This window comes from Numida meleagris, chromosome 3 (genome assembly GCF_002078875.1).
Source record: "Numida meleagris isolate 19003 breed g44 Domestic line chromosome 3, NumMel1.0, whole genome shotgun sequence".
NCBI lineage: Eukaryota > Metazoa > Chordata > Aves > Galliformes > Numididae > Numida > Numida meleagris.
Genome location: NC_034411.1, coordinates 98,843,933 through 98,869,979, shown reverse-complemented (window position 1 = coordinate 98,869,979; position 26,047 = coordinate 98,843,933). Strand labels below are relative to the sequence as shown.

At 37.8% G+C, this 26,047-nt stretch overlaps 1 long non-coding RNA gene across 1 annotated transcript; it reads left to right on the top strand.

The window, feature by feature from the left end:
* LOC110395248 lies at positions 1,481–24,222 on the top strand. The gene is made up of 3 exons (XR_002436258.1): positions 1,481–1,682; positions 14,842–14,998; positions 22,890–24,222. It is a non-coding gene; the product is annotated as an uncharacterized LOC110395248 (long non-coding RNA).

Sequence of the window (26,047 nt, the reverse complement as noted above, 5' to 3'; positions counted from 1 at the left end):
GTATTTGACCATGGATGACACAAGGTTCTTTGCCCAATTTCAGCTACAGTGAGGCAAGATGAATGGTATATGAGCCTTTTAAGACAGGGGTACTCTCTGATCAAGCACAGGAGACAAAAGTACATGCAGAAAACATATTTTTGAAATATGTCTGAAAACCCCTCCTAGTCTTCCATTTGGATAAAAATAGCAGTATAATATTACCCTATTAAGTTCTTGAGTAGGTGAGCTCTGACACCTTTCATGTCTTACAACTGGTTTGCCCTACAATAACATTGACTGGGAAAGGACTAATGATTAGAAAAAAATGTTTCTAGCACTTATGCCCACCGTTTGACAAAGAGGTGCAGAAAGTGAAGAGTACTGGCATACAGTTTCTCTTCTTTCCATAACACCATGATAATACCTGTGAAAATCTGTTTTTAAAAAACAAACAAATCAAAAAAGATTGACATCCATCTTTGAAAAACTGTATGAAAAGACAGAAAGGGTAAGGATCTAAGGGAGAGTAGAGTTTAGAGGGAATGAAAGACAGGCAGTGCTCAGTAGCAACAACTTTGAGTAGGTCTCACTTCTTATCAACTAGAATAATTTAATCTGAATAGATTTAATTAAGTCATTTTGAATGTAATGCCTCCTATTTATTTCCATGGAAATTACAAAAGATTGAGGTGGATTGAGGACTGGCTGACTGGCAGAGCTCAGAGAGAGGTTATCAGCAGCTCAGATTATGGTTGGAGGCCTGTAACTAGTGGTCTTCCCCAGGGACTGGTGCTGGGTCTGGTCTTGTTCAGCATTTTCATCAACAACCTGGATGAAGGGATGAAGTCCACCCTCAGCATGTTTGCTGATCATATAAACCTGGGAGGAGTGGCTGACACATCTGAAGGCTGCGCTACCCATCAACAAGACCTGGACAGACTGGAGAGCTGGGCAGAGAGGAACCAGATGAGGTTTAACAAAAGCAAGTGTAGAGTCTTGCACCTGGGTGTTGAAAAGCGGTGTGCTTGGGAGCACGTAACTAATGATTTACTAATGATTTACGATGTAATCTTAGATGAAAGAAGCAAGTTATACTTGCATGGAATGTGGTGTTTCTAGTAGAGTTCTGTACTTAACAACATGTACTGTACACAAAATTAGCCTGAGTAATGGTATTGTTCTCTTATACGCTTGGTCGCATAGAGCTTGTATCCTGGAAGCAAGTATGCTATATAAGATGGTATGTTGCTACAAAAATTCGGACACATCTCATATTGAGTTGATCTTGCTTTCCCCACACCAGACCCGGAGGGCAACCCTTTTGGGAAAACTTGGGGTGTTCCCCAGCACCTGGGGAGGAATAATCACATGCATCAGTACAGGTTAGGGGATAACCTGCTGGAGAGGAGCTCTGCAGAGAAGGACCTGGGTGTCCTGGTGGATGACAGGTTGGCCATGAGCCAGCAGTGTGCCTTGGTGGCCAGGAAGGCCAGTAGTATCCTGGGGTGCATTAAAAAGAGCATGGCCAGTCGAGGGAGGTGATCCTCCCCCTCTACTCTGCCCTGATGAGGACACATTTAGACTACTGAGCCCAGATCTGGGCTCCTCAGTTCAAAAAAGACAGGGATCTTCTAGAATGAGTCCAGTGAAGGGCCACAAAGATGATGAAGGGCCTGGGACATCTCCCATATGAGGAAAGGGTGAGTAACCTGGGTCTATTCAGCCTGGGGAAAAGAAGACTGAGAGGGAGCGTGATAAATGTTTATAAATATCTAGAGGGAGGTGGGAGGCAAATGGATGAGGCCAGGCTTTTCTCAGTGAGTGTAGCAATAGGACTAGGAGTAAATCTGGAAAACTTGAACATGGGAAGTTCCGTACTAACATGTGGAAGAACTTCACTACAGTAAGGGTAATGGAGCACTGGAACAGGTTGCCCAGAGAGGCTGTGAAGTCTCCTTCTATGGAGATTTTCAAGATCTGTCTGGATGCCTACCTGTGTGGCATATTGTAAGGTATCTGCTTTAGCGGGGGGTTTGGACTCGATGATCTTTTGAGGTCCCTTCCAACCCCTGTGATTCTATGATTCTGTAATAGACACAATGACCACAATAACACTATTTGAGAGAGCAAATTCTGAGCTACAAAACACTATCTTTCAACAGTCACCACCATTAGCAATACATTTTCACCAGACATGAACAAGAACTTGCATGCCATACTCATCAAAATCTGCATGGCTGTCCAGAACCTGGAGTGTATTTCATGTCTGTCACCACCGCCAAAATGCACACTCACCTCCTTGTTGGGCTCACACCCATTGTTTGGCCTCCATAAATGTTCAGCAAGCATCAAAGAATGTCAATGTGTGCAGTTTTTTTCTGCATGGAGAAATTCAATTCCATGCATTTGTTTCATACATACTTCCATGTCAGATGACATTTTGTTAAAGTGCCCCTCTGCTGCGATCTGTCACATGGCAACAACACGTAATGGGATGCTGGTGGGAAGGTTCAACCTCTACTGTCATACCACAAATATCTGTCTCTGCCGTTGTGGGCAAACATCATAAAATAAGAGGTATTAATTTCAAATCAGCTCTTACATAAAGCAGTAATATCACCGAGTTACATTCACTATGATTTGTTTCATTTTAAAACAGAAGCTGCAGACTACACATGAAAATACAGTAAGCTTTTAGTTTTCTTACTGGCTTTATTTAGTACAAGTATTTTTTTGAACTTTTATTAAATACTTATTTTTCATCTGTAGTGAGTTTGCCCCTGTGTCACTCATCTTTTCTAATTTTGGTAGACCAATGCAGAATGCTGAGTTATTTTATGAACCTCTGAAAAACTAGTGACATAATATAGGATATGAAAGCTCGTGGAAAGGGATGTTCACTGCAGCCAAAGGTCTCTGAAATATAATGGATTATTTGTCAATGTATAAGTCACAGTTGAAGTCACTGGTTTGCATCTGCAAAGCTTTAAAAAGTCACACAGCAGGGGACAGTGCCAATCTTCTTACTGATCTCTAGAAGGACTTTTAGTTAATAAATAAGTACTGAAGGGACTAATATCAGATGTTATTCCCAGATCTCCTTAAGCTGGTGCAGTTGCATTTACATTTACAACCCATGCATAGCACAGTGGGAGGTCAGTATGCTTTCCTGTAAATATCAGCTATGCTAAGCCAAAAGTAATTTGAGGAGTAAGAGGAGAAATGCAGACTTTCCTTCACTGTCTTCACTACCAAAGTTATATCTAGCACTGAAAGAAGGGAATCAAAAATACTCTATGCTACAAGTATTAATTTCCTCTTTATTTTATATAAAGGTCTGGACATCAAATGACAACAGCAATGATCTTTTTCTCATGTCACGTGCTGATAACAATCTGTGTGGTAAGAGCCCTTAACATAAGACAACAGCTACATTTTGCTGACTGCGTGAATCTGCAGTTCATTCTGGCTCAGATGTCTTCTTCCAAGTCGCACTGTGACTATTTTCTTCACATTGCCAAATACACAAGAGAATGAACCTATGTCCAGCCCCAGCAATGTCTGTAATGCCCAGCCAAAGAAGGAAACCTACTGTTAAGTTGACCCCAAAAGGTGCTAAACACACATTTTCTGAAATCCAGCAGAGATGTAAATGTGGTGGGTTTTTTTGTTTGTTTGTTTTTAATTCAAAACTCACGATGTATCTTATCTGTGGAACAATGAACAGACTTCTTTTCACAAGTAACTAATGTTACCAGGAGTCATCAAAGTCAAATCTTTCTGGGCACTCAGTAAAAGGAACACCTCTGATCATTAATGAACAGCAGTTTCCCACTGCTTCAAGAAGAAAAACTGTATTATATACAAAACTCTATTATTTCTTCTTTTTTCTTCCCATGCTGTATTAATAATCCCATTACGAAAGAATATCAAACTATTTGTTGTTTTGTGGTTTCGTTTTCTTTTCTTTTCTTTTTTTTTCTGCATCCTACTACCAGTTTTCATCAACCAATACCTCAAACTCCCCATCCTCAGCCTGAGCAAACCAAAATCTTCTCCCTTGAGCATCATAATGGGAACTCCACCTAATGGGGATGATGAAGGAAAGCTTTCTATAATGGTGCTGCATCAGAATAATAAATATAAGAACACTTTTTAATTAAACATTTGTTTGACTTTTGCTTGGAAGAGGATATGGTGAATATCAGTAAGTCCTTATGAAATTTAAATGAATTGAGACTGTGCAACAGTAAGGATTCCTGTTTCTGCTGCTGGCAAAGTTCTTAAGAGTAAACACATGCCATGAACTATTTTAGAGGCATGCAAAATTACTTAAATTACCAGAAGGAAATGAAATAGATAAAATATTAATCTAAGCCTTCTTTCTTCTTATTACTCCAGCAAACAGTGATTTCACTAGTGCTTTCATAATCTGCAATAATTGCCAGTCCATGAATTTTCAGTTGAACAATTTTAAATAATAAGTATTCGTTCTCAAATCAAGATTTTTCTTCCCAGTGGAGCTCTCTAACTAGCAATATATATCTTCTACTTGGGGAAATGTGCCAGCATGACTTGCAAATGGAAAACAAAAATATTCTTAATAATAATTGATGAGTATAATATATGCATTGTACACATATCTCTTTCACAGTGACACACATTTAAAAAAAATAAGAATCAGTCATAGAATCATAGAATCATTTAGGTTGGAAAAGACTTCTAAGATAACCATGTCCAACCATAATATGATGGATGGAGATCAGTGACAAGTGGTGTCCCTCAAGGGTTGGTACTGGGACCAGTACGGTTTAATATCTTCATCAATGACATTGACAATGGGATCAAGTGCAAGCTCAGTGAGTTTTCAGATGACACAAAGCTGTGTGTTGCAGTCAACATGCCCAAGGGATGCGATACCATTCAGAGAGATCTAGACAGACTCAAGTAGTGGGCTCAGGAGAACACCATGAGGTTCAACAAATACAAATGCAAGGTCTTACACCTGGGTTGTGGCAATGCTTGCTATCAAGCTGGGTGACAAAAGAATTGAACACAACCCTGCCAAAAAGGACTTGGGGGTACTGGTGGATGGCAGCTGAACACAATCCAGCAATGAGCCTCCACAGCCCAGAAAGCCAATCATATCTTGGGCTGCATCAAAAGAAGTGTGGCCAGCAGGGCAAGAGAGGTGATCCTGCCCCTCTGCTCTGTGCTAGTGAGACCTGACTTGGAGTACTGTGTCCAGATGTGGAGTCCTCAGTACAGGAGAGACATGTAGCTATGACTGACTGTGTTACAAAAAAAAAAAAAAAAAAAAAAAAAAAAAAAAGGTTGTATCAACAACAACCAGTAATAAAATAATAGAACAACAACAAAAAGGTTACCGATCTAGGAGAATGCCACTCTTCTTTCTGTTTCCATTTCTGAGGTAGCATTTAGAAACCACTGATTCCTAACATCCTGTCCAACCTACTCATATTCCCTAATTATGAACATGCTTATTCCTCCACTTTAATTTCATAATTATTTTTTTAAATGTGTAAATATGCATCTTACTACACAGCTTCTTGGAATCTGATGTTAAAGTGTATCCTATGCAGAATGTGATGGAACACGAATTAGGACTTCTATGGCCAAATGCTGTTCCTATTACTCATTTGACTTGGTACTATTGCAGCTATCTTGAGCGGTCTATCTACTGCATATGAAGCTGTCCGCTATCAGATAAAGAGCTGTGTGACTTATTACATAATTGCAGCTGACTGCATTTTTTTTCTTTAATTGAACTAATCTTCATTGGAAAATGTCAATTTCCAGTGGAAAGCATGAGCCTGACAATATCCATTAACTCAATAATTGAGAGACTCCTTAAGACACAATCTATAAAAAGCAACTTCAAAGGGGAAATTATAACCTCTTATTCATGTTTGTGGTAGAAAACATAAAAAGTAACAGGCTTAAATTAAGAAGAAATTTACATTTAGGTGTTAGGAAAATTGTCTATTAATAACAGTACTGAAGTTCAGAAATTACCTATTTGAAAATGCTGAGAAGGCTTCTGTCATTTCACATTGTTAAAAGAAACTGGAAAATTATTTGCCAAGTTTGCTCCTGTTCTGTGGTAGAGGATAGAGACAATGATTCACCAAAAGCTCCTTCTTTTATGGGTACTTTATTTTATGAATGAAATCAGAAGGAACACGTAACAATACTTTATGTACAATGAAAATGAAGAATCTGTTTATAATCAAGGGAAGAAACACATTGGGGAACAAATAATTAACCTAGCCTTCACAGAGCCACCTGTAGCACGAGCTCCTTGGCACAAGTGAGCACTTGTGCTCAGGAACAGTGTACCTCTCTGCATCAGGTTTTGGAGAAGATACCCACTGTGGTACTTGCAACATTACCAACATAGTACATCATATACCACAGAGCTTGGAACTGCTGATGTCTGTGATGTATTTACCCTTATATCTAGTGATATCAAATGAAAAATTTTCATTACAGTTTTGACTTTTATGAACTCCCTCATCAGTGGCTTTGAATGTATATACATCTATAAAGACAAAACAAAATGAACAAAATTTTTAAAAAATATGATTTTTCTTATATTTTTCATGATTTTCAGAAAATATAGCCAACTAACTTTCAAAACATTCACCATATTGATCACCAGTTTCTTAGAAAAAAGATAATGAGACATTAAAGAATAATAATAATGCATGCAGTAAAATAAATTAACTATTCAATTAATTACATTATGATATTAGAAAATAAAATGACTCAGTTTTATAAAAGACAGTTTGTTTTCCATCTTTTTTTTTTTTTTTTTACATTAACCACTTCAAAAGAATTACATGGGGCATGGTAAAAAGATTTAATGAACTCTTTCATAAAAATAATACAAAAAAAAAAAAGGAAGAATTTTTAGCTCAGAAAACCCTTTCAGTCTTAATGGGAAGGATAGGCTAATAAAAAAAAGTAAAAAGAATCAGCATGAAGTTTGGTCATAGTGGAATCACAGAATTATAGGTTCTGGAAGGGACCTCTAGACATCCTCAATCCAACCCCCTGCTAAGGGTGGATGGTTAGATTAAGTATCATAAAATGAAATAAAAAGATAATAAAGTGCTTTAAGCAGGAACTTTCTGCGGGAAAATATATTGAATTTCACCTACTTTATCCATTGGTAAACAAATGTTGGTGACCTGACTTCCTGCATTTTATTTATGACAGCTATGAAGCTCTGAAATGTGCCAGCAATTAGGGTCATGAAAAAGGAGAAAAATAATAGAAGTGTGGGAGGACATGTTCTCTCAAGAATGTCTTTTCACAGTTCTGAGCACACAACATAATTGCTAGATGAGTATGGCCTTGTATTTTCAACTTTAGAATGAAACAAAGAAACAGAAAAAGTTATTTCACCTCTGGTGAACTCCTATCTATTTCCAATTCAGGATTTTTACAAGTAGCTGCAAACCCAAAACCGTGATAAAGTGTATCATCAAATTTTGTTTGTTGAGAACACTTCCTTGTAATCTGCTTTGTCTTTTCTGCTACAGTTTTAACTATTTTTAGCAAATCTGTATCCCACAGAAGGGCAGTGCTCCACTCACTGAAGGTGGATTTAGAGATTTGCCACAATGGAAGGGCTGCTCTGAAAGTGATGCCTTCTGTTTTATCATATCAGCCCATAACATCAGAGGCAGATGTTGATGGTATGACAGTAGAAGTTGAACCTTCCTACCAACATTCCATTACATAATGTTGCTGTATGTCAGATGGCAGTAGAAGGGCAGTCTGACAAATGATGTTTGACATGGAGGAGTGTATGAAGCAAAGAGGTGGAATTGAATTCCTCCATGCAGAAAGAACTGCACCCACTGACATTCACTGAAGCTTGCTGAACATTAATGGAGACCAAACAGTGGATATAGGCACAGTGATGCGGTGGGTGGTGCATTTCAGTGGTGGCAACAGCAACAGAGGGGCACCTCCGCTGGTGCAGACTTTTTTTGAGAGTGGCATGCAGGCTCTGGTGCTTTGCTGGTGAAAATGAAAAGCTATTGGTGGTGACTATGCTAAAAAAAAAATAGTGTTTTGTAGCTCAGAATTTGCTCTATCCAACAGTGTTATTGTGCTCTTTATATCTGTTGTAGTTTCCATGAAAATAATTACTTTCAGAGAGACCTATGTACTTCTAAATCTTCTATATGAGAGGAGATCTCCTTTGCAGAAGTGTTCTTGTCCAGATCAGCTATTGGAACTGTGGTGGAGTCCCGCTGTTACACACTTAAGATTTGTTCCTCTACTACTGTAGAGATAATGAGTAGGAACTTGTTCTGAAGTAGATTATAAATCTTCTGTGACTTTAATGTCACAGAATGAAGGCCTGACAGTCTGGTCCTGTATACCAGCAAAGAGCAGTCTCCAGCACATCAGATAAGCATGTAATAAGATACAAATTACAAGTACAAATACCCCCTTCATACACAATATTTCGAACAAATCATATATTGTTCAAAACATTGACTAATATAAATTCATGAGTAAAGTGAAACATTATTTATATCAATACTGAGAAAAAAAATTATCAGAATCAAATCCAGTGACAGAAAATTTTGAGGGAAAAAAATGGCTGAACACTAAGGTTAGAAAAAGTAGTGCTGCATGTAAACAGCACAGTTTGAATATAACAGTGCAATTTCAAAGCAATTGATTATCTTTCAGCATTTGAACAATTCAAAAGAAATTTCATCCTAAGGAGTTGTCTTTTCCACTATCAGTTTGCAATTTGGGATAGTCATGGTTTTTATAATCAAAGCATGACACATTTTTCAAGAAAAATGCAAGCGCTAATCTGAGCAGAATATGGCAATCATAGTATATCAGCAAGTGATAATCCCTAGATCACAAGTTTTTTAATCTTTGGCATTTTTTCCACTTTTGAAAAAGAAATATAATAGCTTGCCATAAAAAGGAATCCAATTTTATTCTTGAAAACAGTCTGTCATAGCATATGTGGAGGAGTGCAGCTGTGAGGCAGTGCAGTGCTTGTTAGCTAATAGCAGCTGCACTGTCGTAGCTGTTAGAGAGGCAATAATAAAGCCTGGTTTCCATTCCCTTGTCACATCCCATCCAGGAAGGGATGGAAGGGTGACCAGTTTCGCAAATCCCCCCAGTCAGATTAAGATGAAACAACATTCAAGATCCACACTTTAGAGGAAAAAAAATCAACATTAATAGGAGAATTCTACAAAATAGTTATCCCTCCCACAATTATATCTATCTGAGATATAGCAGTAAGCAAGTAAGCCTTGCATTACTTAATGACATAAAGAGAAAGAGAGAGAAAGGAAAAGAGGAGAAATGAAAGGGAATATCTAGATGACCAGTTCTGGATCCACTGTCAGGCCTTCCGGCAGGGTGCTCCTCATGAGGAAGAAAGGCAGCAGCAGCAGAAGTGGGATAGCAGCCGTGAAAAAAAAAAAAAAGTGCAAACCGCCCCCTCCTAGTCCCTATTTATAGTACCAAAAAGAAAAGGGGAAAGGATGCCCCACTCATTCCTCCCCCTCCCACCCCAGCTTTTATTTATATTTGTAGTTGGCCCCAGTCCCAGAGCTGGCTGAGATGCTGGCTGAGACACTGGCCATCAGTCAAACCAAAAAGGTGACACCAGGCCCCTCCCAAGGTCAGCGGATCCTTGGGTATTTTTCTGGGCATTTCCAGGTGTGACTGAGGCATCAGCTTTCATGCCCAAGCCTGTCCCTCACATCCCTCTCCATACCACACAAGATTCTGTATTCTATTACCCAGCAATAACCTCAGCTTCTTCTTTTTCCTTGTTGACCTCTCCTTCCTCCATGTTACTTCTGTTCCCTCCAACTCCCTCACAGTTCCTTTCTACTCTTTCCCCTCAGTATTAATCTACTCCCTTTGTCTTTTAGCTCTCAGCTGGAAGATGACAGACAAAAAGACAACCTAACCTTTAAGAAAATGCTCCTAAAAACTGTGCCCAATAAATCACTGGTCTGTGTGGCATAACATTTGGTAGGAAGTTGGACAAAGCTTTACAAAATACATTTTGAAAGACAATGCTGGATTGGCAAGGGGAAAGTTTGTGTTACTTAGCAGCTTTTTTCTTTCCTTCACCTCCTTGATTCCCTGATAATTTATAGTCATTGAAAAGAGATATGGAAAACTGAGTCATTCAAAAACTCTGGGATGTACATCCATCTGAGAGGCAGAATAGGAATTATTTATTTAAAATCGGGTCATGAACCTGGAAAAAATGGCCTGTCACCTCTGGAAGAACTTGTCAAATTTGAGAAGTAATTTCTTATCCTTGCAGCTGCTGATTGCTGTACAGTACATTTTGGAGATGACCTGTATGTGGAGTTGGAAGGGAAAATACTGCTAAAACTTGTCATTCACTTGCCCAGTTTAAGCTGTAGCCTGTGCTTTGTGCACAGAACACTGCAAAGAGGAGCTTTGTTTGCCCACGGGGAAAAAAAAAAGAGAGAGAGAGAGAGAGAGAGAGAGAGAGAGAAAGCAAGAGAGAAAAAGAAACTACAAAATACAGAGGTTTCACTTCTTTCATTTACAGCACCTACCTTTCTTGGTGTACACACTGTGCAAGTGGCTGGTTCCTGGGTCAGGTTCTTCAGAGCTCTGTGTTCTATTATACCCAATCAATCAATACGTGTCTATTCTCCCTAACAAAGCTCAGCAGAACAATTTATTTCACAAAACTCCATCACTCAGTGGTACATGAGGGTGTTTAGCTATGTTTTCTGAATGAGGATTTACACCATAAATTATCCTTAAGGGTGTGATTTGTCCTTGGAGGTGCTAGGACCTGCCCATTTACCTCCTGGGAGCTCTTTATCTTGCCACATGTGCTAGATTTAGGCCTCTTCATATTTTACAGTCTGGGGCAGGGTGGAAAACGATCATCAAATTCTGCAGCAAAGCATCCTGAGAATCCCCTGCAGAAGCATGTTTCATTTTACAAACAGCTTTGTTTTAAAGCCCTTTTACGAGGGAACAGCATAGCTAGATCTTTCTAATTTGCATTTATCTTTTTTTCTGCTGGCAACACTGCACCTGATGCAGAAGCTGCCAAGCAGGCTTTGAAGGAAGAAGGGCCCAAGGCCCATTTCACAGCACAATATTGTATGAATAATCCTTCAGTTACATTGTAATATTTCCATATGGTAGGGGATAGTTCGTCACTACCTGTTATAGCAGCAGCACTCCAGGGTAATGCTATACACATTTTATTTTTGAAACATCTGTTGTATATTGATTTACAGCCTATTTGAGAGGCTTCTGACACACTTGGAGATCAGTTATCTTAATAGACTGCAAATCGTATTCTCAATGTTTGTATATAGAAAATCTCCAAAGCTCTTGTCAAGTATCAATTAATTACTTGTTTTATGCAGTATTATTAACCAGTATTTACCTTTGACAATAGTAATTGACTACATAAATATGTTCACCTGCTGAACATATTATAATGAACTAATATTTCACATTGTAAATACTTGGCAGTGGGGACCTAATTCATAAATTGCTTAAATTTTAGAAAATAGAGCTTTCTTAAGGACTGTCATACTGTTCATTCAACATCGAGCCTCTGACTCGAAGTTTTCTTTTCCAGTTTGATTAATTACTTGCTGGTTTCTATTTTGTTGTTGGTTTTTGTTTTATTTGGTTTGAGCTGTGGTCTTTTTTCTTTTTTTTTTTTTTTTTCCCCAGAACCTCTCTGAACACTTAAGGGAAGGTGCTATGTTTGTTGAAGCATTGCGTCCTTCCTTAGGTATAACATGGCTAGGGAGTGTCAAAAACCTTCGCATAAATACTGCAACAGTTTTAGTTGAAAGTGATGGTTCCTTTGTTTTCTGGTACACTTGAAATTTCAGGTTGTGCATTTTCCTTGCTCTGCTACATATGAATAATATGTCCTCAATAAAATTACAGTTTTGCTTTGCTTAGCTGCAGAGTGCTTCTTGAATAAAAAGGAGAAAGTTGTTTCAGGCTAGTGAAGTCACCCATACATGACTTTCTATTTGGCCTTCAATTACTTGTTTTTCTTCTGCCAACTTGTCTTTATACTTAGCGTTACATCAAACTTTACAAACCATTTCTTTTTCATCTAGTCACATTTATGCAAAATCTCATTCTTCAACTAATTGCTTCTGTCCCCAGTGTGATGAATTGCTTTCTTTCTTTTTTCTTGTCTGCATGCTCTGACATAATGTTTTTTAGGCTATAATTAACCTACAGATAGGGCATTTTTCATTACAGTTTTCTCCATAGGTTTTCTCACAGGTTTGCCTTTGCATATTGTTATCAATGCTTTATACTTGTAAATATTCTTCACAGATTTTGGTGTCCTGTCCCTTTATCTTCATGTTTTCTTTATTATTCTCTGTGAACTATCTTTGTTTCTATCCACCTTGTGCTTCACATACAGATAGCAATTTTTCTCTGCTTTGTCCTGTGTCATTAGCTTTTGGAGAATATTATTTGGGCACTCTCTATTAATGTATGTTCACTTGTTTCCTTACTGACAGCCATTTCCATAGTTTGTCCCTACAGAGAGGTATTTTTTTCCCTTAGTTGTTCCTTTCAGAAAGTTATCTTCTATACACATCCTACTGTGGACTGAACATGGTTCATAGCTCTGGGCAGAACTGCTATTCCTCCACACAGACTGTTGGCACAAGAAGCAACTTTAACTGTTGGGGCTAGTAGCATTTATTATATTTTTCCTAGAGTAGGAAGACAAAACATGCAAAGCTGAGGCCAGAATGTTGTAAAAACTGTGGCTAGTATTCCTTCAATCACCCTAAAAATGTTCTATGTCTACAGAGATTCAAAGAGTGAGGATGGCAGAAGAAAGCATCTGCTGAGATCCACAGCACATGGAAACACGCAGGTGAACCAATAGACCTAGAAAGCAATAATTCAAAAAATATAGTATGCAACTCCTTCAGGACATAGGATTCAAGACACCGAAGTGTAGGTAAAGGACATTCTGGCATAAAAAGTGTTACAGTTAAGAAAACTCACATAATCACCTAGAAACTAGATTTCTAATGTTCCTGGGAAGAGGATATCTCTCAATGGCGTAACTACATAGGTCAAAAGTGACGCCTCCTAATTCTTTCCATGGTAACTACACCAGATACAAAAAGCACAATATCACTACTCGACAGAGGAAATTATCAGCTACAAAACATTGTTTTTCAGCTTATTCATCACCATTAGCTTATTCACACAGACAAGCTGATCTTTGTGGTGCGACAGCTGTGTGTAGCTATCCAGAAAGTGACTTACATTTCACATCACTGCCACCACTGCTGAAACACTACCCACCGCCCCACTGTGCTCACATCCGCTGTTCAGTCTCCATCAAAGTTCAGTAAAAGTTGATGAATGTCAACGGGTGGAATTTTTTCCTCATGAAGGTATTTAAGGATACTCCTTTTTTTCATATGTACATCTTTGACTAACACCATTTGTCAGAGTGCCCCTCTACTGCCATCTGTCACACAGAAACAAAATGTAACAGAAGGTGGGAAGGTTCAAACTCTACTGATATAACACATCTGCCTCTGATGATGTGGGTCAATGTAATAATGTAGGAGGTGTTACTTTTGGAGCAGCCCTAGTGTAACATCTGCACTGCCTTGCTCCATTACATTGGTTATCAATGAGAAGATGCTGAGACTGAAAGGCTGCAAGGAGGAACAAATCAAAAACTGCACAAGGCTAATATCTGCTTCAACTTTTGATGTGAAAGTTGGTCTTGCTGCAGGTTTGAATCTCAATTGGAAGCAGCAGAAAGAATACGGGCCCTTATTTTTTTGTTCCAAACTTCAGTAAATACTTGGATCTGGTTTTATCTAGCCCTGCATGTATTTCCTACCTTTGAACTGAATCTAAAAGTATTTGCAGCTGTTACTCTGCTGGTGTTTTCTATAAGTTTATATCGTTTTGTCAAAAACTCAGCTGACTGTTAGCCAGCCAGACAATGCTGTGGTCTATAAAAATAGAGATATATTAACACCTTAAGGTTGTTTTTGTTTGTTTGTTTGTTTGTTTTCTAACAACATAAAATGAGAAAAGCCAAAGAGACTATATCCATTCCAGAAATATTCCTTTATTTTGTTTAATTTTTTTTCCATTCTTTTGGTTTGCAGCCAACATTCTATCTTCATGATTTTAACATCTCTCTACCACCCTTAAAGTCAAACAAATAAAAGTTAAAGTTGGACAACGGAGCTTAAGCTGTTAAAAAAGAAGTATCTATATACTATACATGAAAGCAGTGTCAGTTGTTTTAAAACAAGCAGAACTCATTGGATCACTGCCTCCCGAAATGCCAAATGAAAGTCCAGGTGGCAGTGAATTTGAAGGCTCATTCCCATTCTCACCTTTGCCAATATCACAGTGATCTTAAGCAGCACAGATCATATTAAAGGTCTTACTGAATTGCTGTTCATTCCAGCTTCTAGGATTATCATTCTATACAGTGAAAAGAAAAAAATTTGAGCCAGTGTTAACTTCATCGAGATTACATTGCCACTTTCAGATGTTTATGTAACATTTGCCCTATGATGCACATTTGAGGACTACATAGTACTTTTTTATAGGTGACTAACTCGTTCATGACCCGCAGTGGTACTTGGACATTTCTGAATTATTTCTAGCAATTGCAAAATGGAGATACAGGCTGTTAGAAGATGCTAGTAAATATTCCCCTGCTTGTTTTTGTTTGTTTGTTTGTTGTTTTGTTTTTAAAGAGTTGTTGCCTACAACTTTTCTATATTCTTTTCCAAGTTGGGGCAAACCATCAACAGAGGACAGAATCTCCCAGAGATGCTGAGATGCCCCAGTGAGCAATTTGGCTCTTCAAGGTGTTGACGCTTTTCATACACTCCTCCAATGTGAGCCTAAGGCAGCTTCTCCAAGGAATCTGAAGCAGATTTCTAGATATGTAAGTTGACAGCATTTTGAATGTCAAAAGATAAGTGGCATTGAAGGTAGATAGAATCTACCTTTTTTCTTTTTCAGCCTGCTTTACATTAAATATTCATATTGTGGTCCCCAGCACAGACATCACTGTAAATCTTACTATGCTGCATTTTATCATGTTCTACTGTGTCTAAGCAGTTTGTATTTGTCAGTGAACATTCATGCTGTAACTGCAAGTGAAGATGTATACCTGTTATTTATACAAAAGGCTAGTTAATAATAATAAATACGAGTATACTCTTCAGAATGAAAAGGGCAAGATCACCTTGATTTGTCTTTTGGGGGTTCTATCTTTGTGGGAACAGTTTTTTACCTGCAATTTAACTTACATTAAGATGTCTGACAAATCATAAGGAAAGATGACTAAGTAAGTTAAATTGCAGGCAGGAAAAAAAATTGTGGCCAGCAGTGGCAAAAAACAGCTCTGAAAGAAGAAATTAAAAACAGCAACAAAAAAAAAAATCTTTGCCAAATTTTGACACTGCTGGTGTTTTTCTTCTAGTCTCCAGAATATTTTGGCAGCTTTAAAGTTTACATTCTCTTTGAAGAAAAAAAAATTATTTCCTAATAAGAAATGAGCTAAAAGACACAGAAATTGATCCTAATTCATCAGCTCAAAGAAAAATGCTTCCTGAATGCTTTTGTGGCTCTTGGAACTCTACCTCTGATATTATTTTGAAAGGTTTTAAAAAATGTATTACTGGAAAGTGGAAGAAAGTTTTCTTTTAAGCTCTCTGAAGCTCAAACAAACCAAACAGAGAAAACACAATGTTCACTAGCATTAGCCCTTGCAGAGCTAATGTCAATTAGTTACTGGTGGCTGGGGATGATCAGGGTACCACAGAGACCAATGCTGACTTCTTCAATGTCTTCATCAGTGGTTTAAGTAACAAGACACATGAAATATTTGAGGGAGTGGACTGAACAAGGGAAAGTGGTTGAAAATATCTGGCTGAATTTCCACTTACAGTGACATGGTTGAACACTGGAGCTGGGGCTACAGGAGCCCTAAGGTGTTCAATAAGGAAGTGATCCCATTTCAACAACTGGGGTGGGAGAACAGCAAGCATCAGAGCAGGCTGAGGGGAGTACTCTGTTAGAGGGTTCACTGAGGATGCAACATATATTAAAGCCAAAAAGCAGTGCATTCTTATTCCATACAGCAAATCTCTTATTGACCTGCATTAGAAGAAAGGTAGGAAGAAGACTGAAGGAAGTTATCAGCTTTTACTAGTATTCAGGAGGTATATGAAGAAGGTGGAGAAGGTCCAGGAGAAATCACCAACATGCTAAGGTATCTAAGACCACATGGAGAGAGGTTGCAGGAAACGGGCTTGCACACTGGTGTAAGGAAGAACAAAGGGACTTAACTCCTCATAGCAACCCACAACTATTTCAAAGGAATCATAAGGATGATGAAGGCAAGTTTCTTCCAGAAGTGGCAATCATGAGAGCAAAGAGCACCAGCCACAAGCTGCAGTTTGGGAAATGTTGATTGGATTTTGGGTAAAATATCTTCACCTTTAGAGTAGTGTGTCACTTTTAAACATAGAAGGAGCAAGATCTTCTTCCTTGAAGGATTCCAGGACTCACCTAAACAAACTCAGGACTGACAAATTGTTGCTGATAGCTCTGCTTCAAGCGGGAAGCTCAACAAGATGGACTGCATCAAGATGTTCTTTTCAGTCAACACAGTTATGTGAAAACAGAATATTTTCTGCTGTGTGAGAAGGCATGCATTAAAAGAGCTCCAAAAAGTTATTTACATTAATGCGTTTGAACTATAATTATTAAAAGGTCTTACCCATCAGAAGACATCATTCAAACATTCAAGTCTAAATTTATCATAATCCATACATATGGTAGAAACTGTGATTTTTCATATTCATTCAATAAATATTTGCATAGATAACAACTATGCAGTTTCATTAAGCAAGCTAAAGAAATATGGCATTTCTGACAAATTTATTCTGAAAACTTTTCGGCAAAGCTTCAAGAATTTATTTTTGTAGTGCAGTTTTGTGTCTTGGTTCCTGCTTAAGGCTTGATTGTGTGACAAATGACAGCTTGACAGAGATGCATAACTACTAGTGTTTTTGAAAGCTCCATTTAGTTCTCATTATATACTGTGTGCATCACTTTGGTTTTATTGGACTTTTCAGGAAAGGGCTACACCATCATTCTTTAATTCTAAATAGAAATGGAAAGCTGTAAATCTCTACAGAATGACATCTTATAAAGCATGTTCACTTTTTCAATTCACTTGGCAAGAACACTTTTCAAAGTTTAAAAAGTAGGAGAAGCAGCAGGTTAAATCCCTAACACTTTGGATTATTTTTCTTTCTGGAAAGGTAGTCAGAGAGAGGATTTAAATCCTAGACAAAACAAACTTCAACACATTGGTGCAACTTTATTACCATATGTTTATATCAGTAGCCTCAACAAGAAAAATCTTATTAGACTCATGTAATTTCATGTTGAAAGAAACACAGACCTTCAGTACTGATGCATTACATGAAATGTAAATACAATAGTAAAGAAATACCATTGCTCCTCTGACTTAAGACCATTGGTTATAATTAGGCGCCTTGAAAGGTTATTTCAATTAGAATGAGAAAAATTGCATGCATCAGTCAAACACACTGTCTCATTTAACTTTATTTACTTTTAAAAATACGCAAAGTACTTTTTCTGAAACAGCACAGAGACAAGAATCTCTGAATATTCCGCCTCAGTTCCTCAAACTGCAACCTACCTATAAAGCTCTATCTCTTTGCTTCCTCATTACTTATTTCCAGATTTCTACCTCCAGTGTATGCATATCCACAATCTCCAGCTGACAAACTACTTCTTGCCTAATGATCATAGACATAGTCACATTGCCCTGTGTCACGGTTCCTCAGGGAGAGCTCCTTCCTCCTCACTCCCACCACCAGATGCTTTTATGCCATTAAAAGATTTTATTATTTCTTCTTTTTCAAGTCTTCAAGGTGCTGCTTGGCATACCTAAGGTTTAATAAGGGTTGTGATTGTCTTTTCAGTCAAAGTATAGCAGCTGGTAGCCATCAACCTTTTTAGAAAAACAACACTTTAAAACAAATTATTACTACTGCACATTGTTACTATCATGGTGAGGTCTTTCAGTGATGTGATATATTATTACAAGGCACAACTCTGTCAATCTGTTAATATCTATAGAATTTTAAAAAGCCCAAGTGAGCCTTCAGTAGCAGTTTTATTGCTAAGGATGGACTTGAAAGAATTGTTACAGAAGCAGTCTGCAGAATCCCCATCAAGCCTGATATGTACCGTTCATATTGTCATTTCTGCTCATTATCTATGCCAGTGCTTAGATCCTTTGACACTTTTCCTAAAGTCACACGTAATTTCCTCTGATCAGCTAGAATACCTAGCATAATTTACTGCTGTTATTATCATTGCTTTTAAATAATTGCACCTTTATCATTTCTTTCTAATAAAACCTTATTTTGATTTCCTTTTCTAAGATCAATTTTTGTATTGTAAATAATCATTTACTTCATGCTTTTCTCTTGAGGCTGATAATTCTGCTGAGGAAAACAATAAATTGGACAGTCTCAAGTTAAAATCTTGGTTTTGTAAAACTGGCAAAATCTCAAAATTATTTTTAATGTGTGAACTATACTCGATTAATTAAATAGAATGCAGTGATAGAGTGATGTTTTGCATTAAGAAAACATACATCCAAGGACATAATTTGAGTTAATCATAACATTTTCATTCATTTTGTTCTAAATCCACGAGCTATTTTGCTAGCAGTGGAGAACAGAGAATACTGACAATTTAACAGGTTCATAGAATCATAGAATTAGCAAGGTTGGAAAAGACCTACAAGATCACCTAGTCCAACCATCCACCTAACACCAATATAACCCCACTAAACCATGTCTCTCAACACAACACCTAAACATTTCTTGAACACCTCCAGGGACAGTGACTCAACCACCTCCCTGGGCAGCCCATTCCAGCGCCTGACCACTCTTTCAGAAAAGTAGAATTTCCTAACGTCTAGCCTGAATCTCCCCTGCAGCAACTTGAGTCCATTCCCCCTCATCCTGTCACTAGTTATAAGAGAGAAGAGACCGACCCCCAGCTCACTGCAGCCTCCCTTCAGGTAGTTATAGAGAGTGATAAGGTCTCCCCTGAGCCTCCAGACTGATCAATCCCAGCTTCCTCAGCTGTTCCTCATAAGGCCTGTGCTCTAGACCCCTCACCAGCTTCGTCGCCCTCCTCTGAACATGCTCCAGGGCCTCAATGTCTCTCCTGCAGTGAGGGGCCCAAAACTGAGCACAATAGTCGACGTGTGGCCTCACCTCTGTCATAAAATTATCATAGAATGGCTTGTATTTGAAGGGATCTCAAGGATCATCAGGTTCCAAACCCCTGCTGCAGACAGGACTGCCAACTACTACACTAGATCAAGCACTAGATCACATTGCCCAGGGCCCCATCCATCTCAGCCTTGAACACCTCCAGGGATGGGGCATCCACAATGTCTGGGCAACCTGTTCAAGCACCTCACCACATCCTCAGTGAAAAAGGCTATTATTAGCTAAGGCCACTATAAACTTCAGGACCTATTTAGGGTAGGAAAACTTACTGAGTTTTTTTGTTTGTTTGTTTTTGTTTGTTTGTTTTTTGAGAGGGGCACAAGAGAAAAGAAAACCCTCACTCTTTGATCACACAAGGAGGATAAGATTATAAAGGTTGTTCTTCCTCTTCCCTCAGGCTTTCCCTTCTGGAACCACAGTTGTCCTCTGAAAATCATTGGGACTGCTGATGTCTACATGAGACTCCTTTCATCTGACTCTTCCTGAAAAAAAAACCACCACTTCATTCATCACATTGATCCTATAATTTGAATTTCTTATAGTCAAGTTAGGTTTGTGGCATGAAACAGTTTGCCTCAGTTGGAAACCAGTAAATATTTCTGAGGAATTCAGCAGTCTTAGGAAATTTTACTTTAGTGAAAACTTGATGAAGCATATCTAAACAAATTCAAGAATGTCATTCCACTGGAAATCCTGTAAAGCTACCCCTGTAGGAAAAAAACAAACAAACAAAGAAACAAAAACAACCTGTAATTTCTTTGGATTTTACTTTAAAGAACCACTAGGGAAAGAACATAAAATGAAATTGTCATTTATCTCAAGTGGGAATTCAAAATAAATTTTGATCAATATGAAGGGTAAAATATCTTCATAAATTGATCTTGATAGACTTAAACCAGGGCCTGGGGTCATAGAGAAAATAAAGCATGATATAATGATTGTCACTCTCTCTCTCTCATCTCGCTAGAAATAATTCCATTGTTTTAAGCTTTCTATATACGGAGACTGATATTTCATTCTCAAGGAAATCAGATCTGGAGTATAGTTTAGTGGTCAATTTATCTGTCATGCTAAAATTTGTCTGATATTTGTCAATACTTTGTGACATTTTTGACTTAAGCTATCTTTAAAACCCCATTCCTCATTTGCTGCCACTCTTGCAAAAACAAGGATCTGAGTGGTAGAAATCCTGTCTTCTCTTCCCCCTTACATTAACATTCTACTTTGTAGTAGAAGCCAAAGAAACTCACAGAAGAAAGTAAGAGAAAATAAGGCAGCAACACTCCTGCTTATAAAATCGCACCTTCCTATGCTGTAATGTCAAGAGAACAAAATATTCATTTTCAAGAAACCAGACAAATAAATCTGGAAATGTAAAAGTTGCTTTGGCATGATAATTTCAAAGGTTTTATTCACAAAACATTTTGACAATTTCTTGTAACATCTGCATCTAGAAATCCCAAGATTTCTGCTCACTATATTTTTTTAATGTAGAAAAAATAGCCATACTTACAACCTAAAGATGATGACTAGAGAACTGATAGTTAATTGAAGAATCTAAGAGCTTTTAGGACTTTGGGCCTCTGACTTTCACTTCCAGTAAGGAAGTGCAAATGTTTTGTGAGGATTCTTCACAGATGTATCCCCAAAGCAACAACTGACAGGCAATATCACATTACTGATATTAGTGTGTCCCTGTAATTGTACCCACGGGAGAAGAGAATATCTGTTCATCATTTTCTTTTATTGCTAACCTTGTATAGAGGCAAGTATGGTTTTCTGTCAAAACACTCATTTCTACTTTCCCAAGATTTTTAGTCTATCACAGTCCATGATTTATAGTCCTTAAATATAGCTGTCAGTAAACAAAATTCCTCAACACATTCTAGGATTAAAACATTTCTCATGGAAAAGAAAATGAAACTTCCTTCACCAAGTGTTTGAATATTCTTACTCGTAAAAGACAAGTAGCAAGGCAAATTCAAAATGAAATAAAACCTCAGAATTCATGGAGTAAATGCTATTCCTCAGTGAGGAATAGAGTTAGGGTTAGGGTTAGGATTAGGTGATCTCTATGGACATAAATAACTTCTAGCTATCATTCTATCTACTGTACACCCAATAAAGACTGAGAGAGGATGATGCTTTCTCAGTTGGGTTAACTCTCTCTTGTCCAGAAAAGATATAAGCCTGGATCTGGAAGAATTTTCCAGGTTGGACTTTCAGGGATTTCTGAAGTCCATTCAACTGCAACTCCCGTGAATGTGAATGGCTAATCTTTTCCTAATCGTAGAAAATAATAGTCTTTTAATCTTTGGTTTTTTTTGTTGCCTGAGAGTATACGAGTCTAGTGTCAATGCCACACCTTGATTTTACCTGTTAATGCTGCAGTTTAGGGAGAAAATGTGTTATCATTACAGAATCACAGAATTGCAGGAGTTAGAAAGTACCTCAAGAGATCATCATGTTTCTTTATCCCATGGCTCCTTTCCCATTATATGTAATTTATGTGAGCAGGGGATCACAACAGGAGACGTAATGGCTGGTGTGAACCTTTTTCTGGTGCCTATACTCAGTATAATGGAAATTTTTTTTAATGTGAATCTGAGAGATATCTCCCATAATTTGATTAACAAAGGAAAGTTGGCCTTACAAAATCATCAAAAACCAACATAAAGCCAAAACAAACAAAGCCATTTCTCTGCAAAATAGTCTTCACACTGAGCTGTTCAAATCAGGAGCACGGTGCCCCAGGTTCCTCCTTTATAGAGTGGAAACAGTCATTTCCATAGTGACTCTGAATCACCCTTCACAGAAGCCTCTTTTTCTCTCTTTCTCCGAGTGAGAAACTAATGGGGGCTGTGCTCTCACTAACATCAGAAGACAAAGAAGCTTGAGTGCTCTTACTCAGCCTCTTTCCATTCTTTAATATAGGTACATGAAACATACATACAATTTCATGGCATTAAAACACAAAAATATGACAACACAGTAGTTGTAGTAGTACTGCACTACAATCTACAACACTTTAATTATCATATTATTCTGACTACATGGTTTCATTGTAGAAAGTCCTCTGGCACAGGAAGACTAAGAAAAACCCTACATTATTATGCAATTCAACAGTGCGCAGCTTCTGTTAAAAATAAAAAATAAAATAAAATACAAAAACAGCAAAGCTCTTTAGAGCAGATGTTTGTGTTAATTTAGGTTTTATAACTTTTTTATCCTCAGATTGTTTGCAGTGGCAAATATTGTTTCAGATTCAGTTTGAGCCCAGAAGCTTCTGCTATAATTAAGACCTTGCATATTATTGGGTGGAACACAATGTGAATTTGAACCTCTAATTCTAAAACACCAAGTCAAATCTTGTGCTGATGTTATTTATTGTTCTCTATAGAAAAATTCCTGTTAACAGCAAAACTGAATGTTTCTATGTGTTTTGCATAATTTCCCACTGAAAATATTCAATTTTTTTTACAGACCTACCGATTACACTGAGTGTCTCCTACTGGTGTTGCCATGTAAAATATTCCAAGGTTCTGCCCTCCATATCCCAATCAAAAGTCCATTCTTGTCAATACATACTGGGAGCTGTTATTTGATTTGGATGCATGAGTGAAAGTGAGAAGCCAAGACACACTGAAGGTTTACTCTCTGTCTTAATTTATCTACCTAAAATTTGAGGTTGCTTCACTTTCTGAGACTGCGTCAGTGAAGAGAGGGTCCTGAAAAATCTTTATGACTGTTACAGAACAAGTCCATGTGAGTGCAGCACAAGAAAGCAAGCTGCTACCAAGCAATACCCAAACCTCCTGCCATTGATTCCACTGTAATCCAAGCTGTAAAGGAAAGAGCTTCTGCTAACCCAAAGACACAGATCAGTTATGTAGAGGCTGGTCAGTGTTTGTTTTAAGTAAATACAAGACAATGTAATTAATGCAAACCTCTTTTCCATAAAGTGCTTAAGAAAGTGACAGCTTTATATGACCTTGGAATAAAAAAATCATTGAAAATTCAGCATTGTATAGGCTTTCATAACTGTTAAACAACGGGAAAATGTGAATACCAGGAAAGATGAAGAACGGTCAAGCAGATGCATGGCAGTATTTGAAACAGTAATGATGTGAAACCATCAGCACAGACCTGGCCAATACAATGTTTTCTTATTTGCAAAACCTTGAGCTAGTTTGTTCTGTATAAAAATCTGAAAGGATCTTGTGGTTCTCTGTTACTGACTAACACACATTAAAACTCCATTTTCTTTTTGACGGTAGTGTTTTATAAAACACGCCTGAAGGAATTACCAGCTAAAATTTCTCTAAGCATTCATTTATTTATATCTGTGACTCTTTGATGCAGAAAGTGTGCACACATGCTCACTGAGCCCTTTTTTTCTCTTTGCCTTCTAAGAACTCTGCCCACTTCCCAAGCTGCAGGCAAGCTGTGGTGTCTTGATGAGATCTGCATTGTTTATGAGGAGCACAGTATTAACATGCTCATCTTCAGGAATACTAATGAGAGGAAATGTGCTCTATAGATCAAAGCATAGCATGCAGATTACTCCCACCCTGGTAAAGTCTATGGGGCACATACTGGGAGACTATTATGCTGACTAAATGCTTATCTAGGCTAGGATAAAAGGTGCATTTTGAAAACATTTGCCAAACAAAGTGAAGTTATGCCAACAATAACTAATTAAAAAACTCAAAACTAAGGCAGCAGCTAAGGACCTTCAGATTTATGTTAATTTTTAGTAATGTGAATGTACTCCTTTTGTAGGAAATGTAATTAAAATATTATTTGGGGAATTAGAGGATAGCTTTTCTTTGTTTTTATTCTTTGCTTACAATTATGATTGTTCAACATTTTATGTGATGCAGAATGAATGTTAATGGTAAACTGCTGGAGTGTGATAATTGATTTCTTTATTAATAAAAGAGATTTAATGCTCCATGGGATGCTTGATCTAACTCACCATTAAGAGATTCTGTTTTAAGAGTCATCTACAAAGCACAGTTCTTCACCTTGAAGGGTGCTTATACTTCTTACTAAGCATAACTGCCTCTGCACAACTGCTCATCATATGTGGGATATGATAGTTTGGAATCACTGAGTGCTTAACACCGTCATTAATTTCCTGCGGGATTGTGCTTAGCACTTCTAAGAGCCAGGTCAGTAGAAAATGGATTTGTTATGCCATTAAACATGTGGATGATTAAAGTGCAAGGAGACATCAGGCTTATAAAGAAGAACAGAAGATAAGTCTCCCTTAGTGTGAGTAGGTCTGTCTGAGTTTGAATGTACACGCAATAAACCCTTATGACAAGTGTTCTAGGGAGTACAACAGAGGCCTTCAGAGGACAGACACAGGATAGCACTCAAAAGTACAGACATAAATCACAAATGGTCCATTACTGGTCACTAAAACAGTACTATCTTGAGAGCTGCATAAGTTCTATCCTGTTATAGGATGCTGCAAAGAACATACATCCTATATATATATAAAATGTCATCCCTATGGTAAGAACACAGATAAGATAATGAGAACCAATAAAAAAGCAAAGTCAAAACATCTATTAGGAGAGGAACAGTGGAAGAACAGAAGGAGTTTGCTTCAACCCCCTCTCCCTGACACAGGACACCTGACCTGAGCATCTCTGCCTGTTATCCACAGCACCTTCTCCTTCACTGGAAAAATAAAAACAACAGCACTACTTCCTGACTTTCCATTCATCATATTTTCTCTGCAGATTCAGCAATCATATGTATGGTGTTATCTTCCACTATACTTTATACTAAATACATTAGAATTTTATAGAGGAGTGGCTGTCTTCTGCTCCAGCCATTTAGAAGGACAAAAGCAAATATGAAGGAAACACCCTGACCCTTTACTCCAGTAAAGCACTTACCATACTTTGGGTGATACCATAGCAGAAAAGATGTGAATAGAAATAATAGTAAGAAAACATCTCTGACTTCCTTTGGAAAAAAGTGAGAACATTTTAAATTCACATACTGTCAGCTACCAGAAAAGCAATCTTTCTTGATTAAAGATTTACTTCCAAGAGCACAATAGTGTAAGCCAACCTTGCACTCTGATATATGCTATCAGAGCCATAGCTGAGCCAGGTGCACATGCTCCAAGGCTGTAATGTTGTTATTGTTTTTTTTCTAAATCACCTCCAGCAAATAAGAGGTGATACATGAGTAAACAGGGAAGTGTGTGAAAATTGCCTGAGGGCAGTTATGAATTTTCTTAAAGCAGTAGTTTTTCTGGAATGCACCAAAAGATATCCAAAAGGATGCCACAGAGCAACTCCAGAGGCATAAGTAGGACGCCAAAATGTTTTATTACGTTAAAACATGAAATATTTATTCCCTATGTTACTTGTGTGAGAATCATTAAATTTCATTGTAGAGTTTCCAGTACCCGTCAAACAGGTACAAAAAATGCTAAGAACAAAAACTCCAGCTATTGCAATTCAACTTATCCTGTATACATGGAGCTTCAAGTGCCATCCAGCATATACTTGATTCTACAGTTCTGGCATGTGTATACACCTCTCAAGTTACTTAATTTCTTAACAAATCTATCAGAGAAGAAGGTGCGCTGATGTTTTAGTTTCTGCAGATATTTA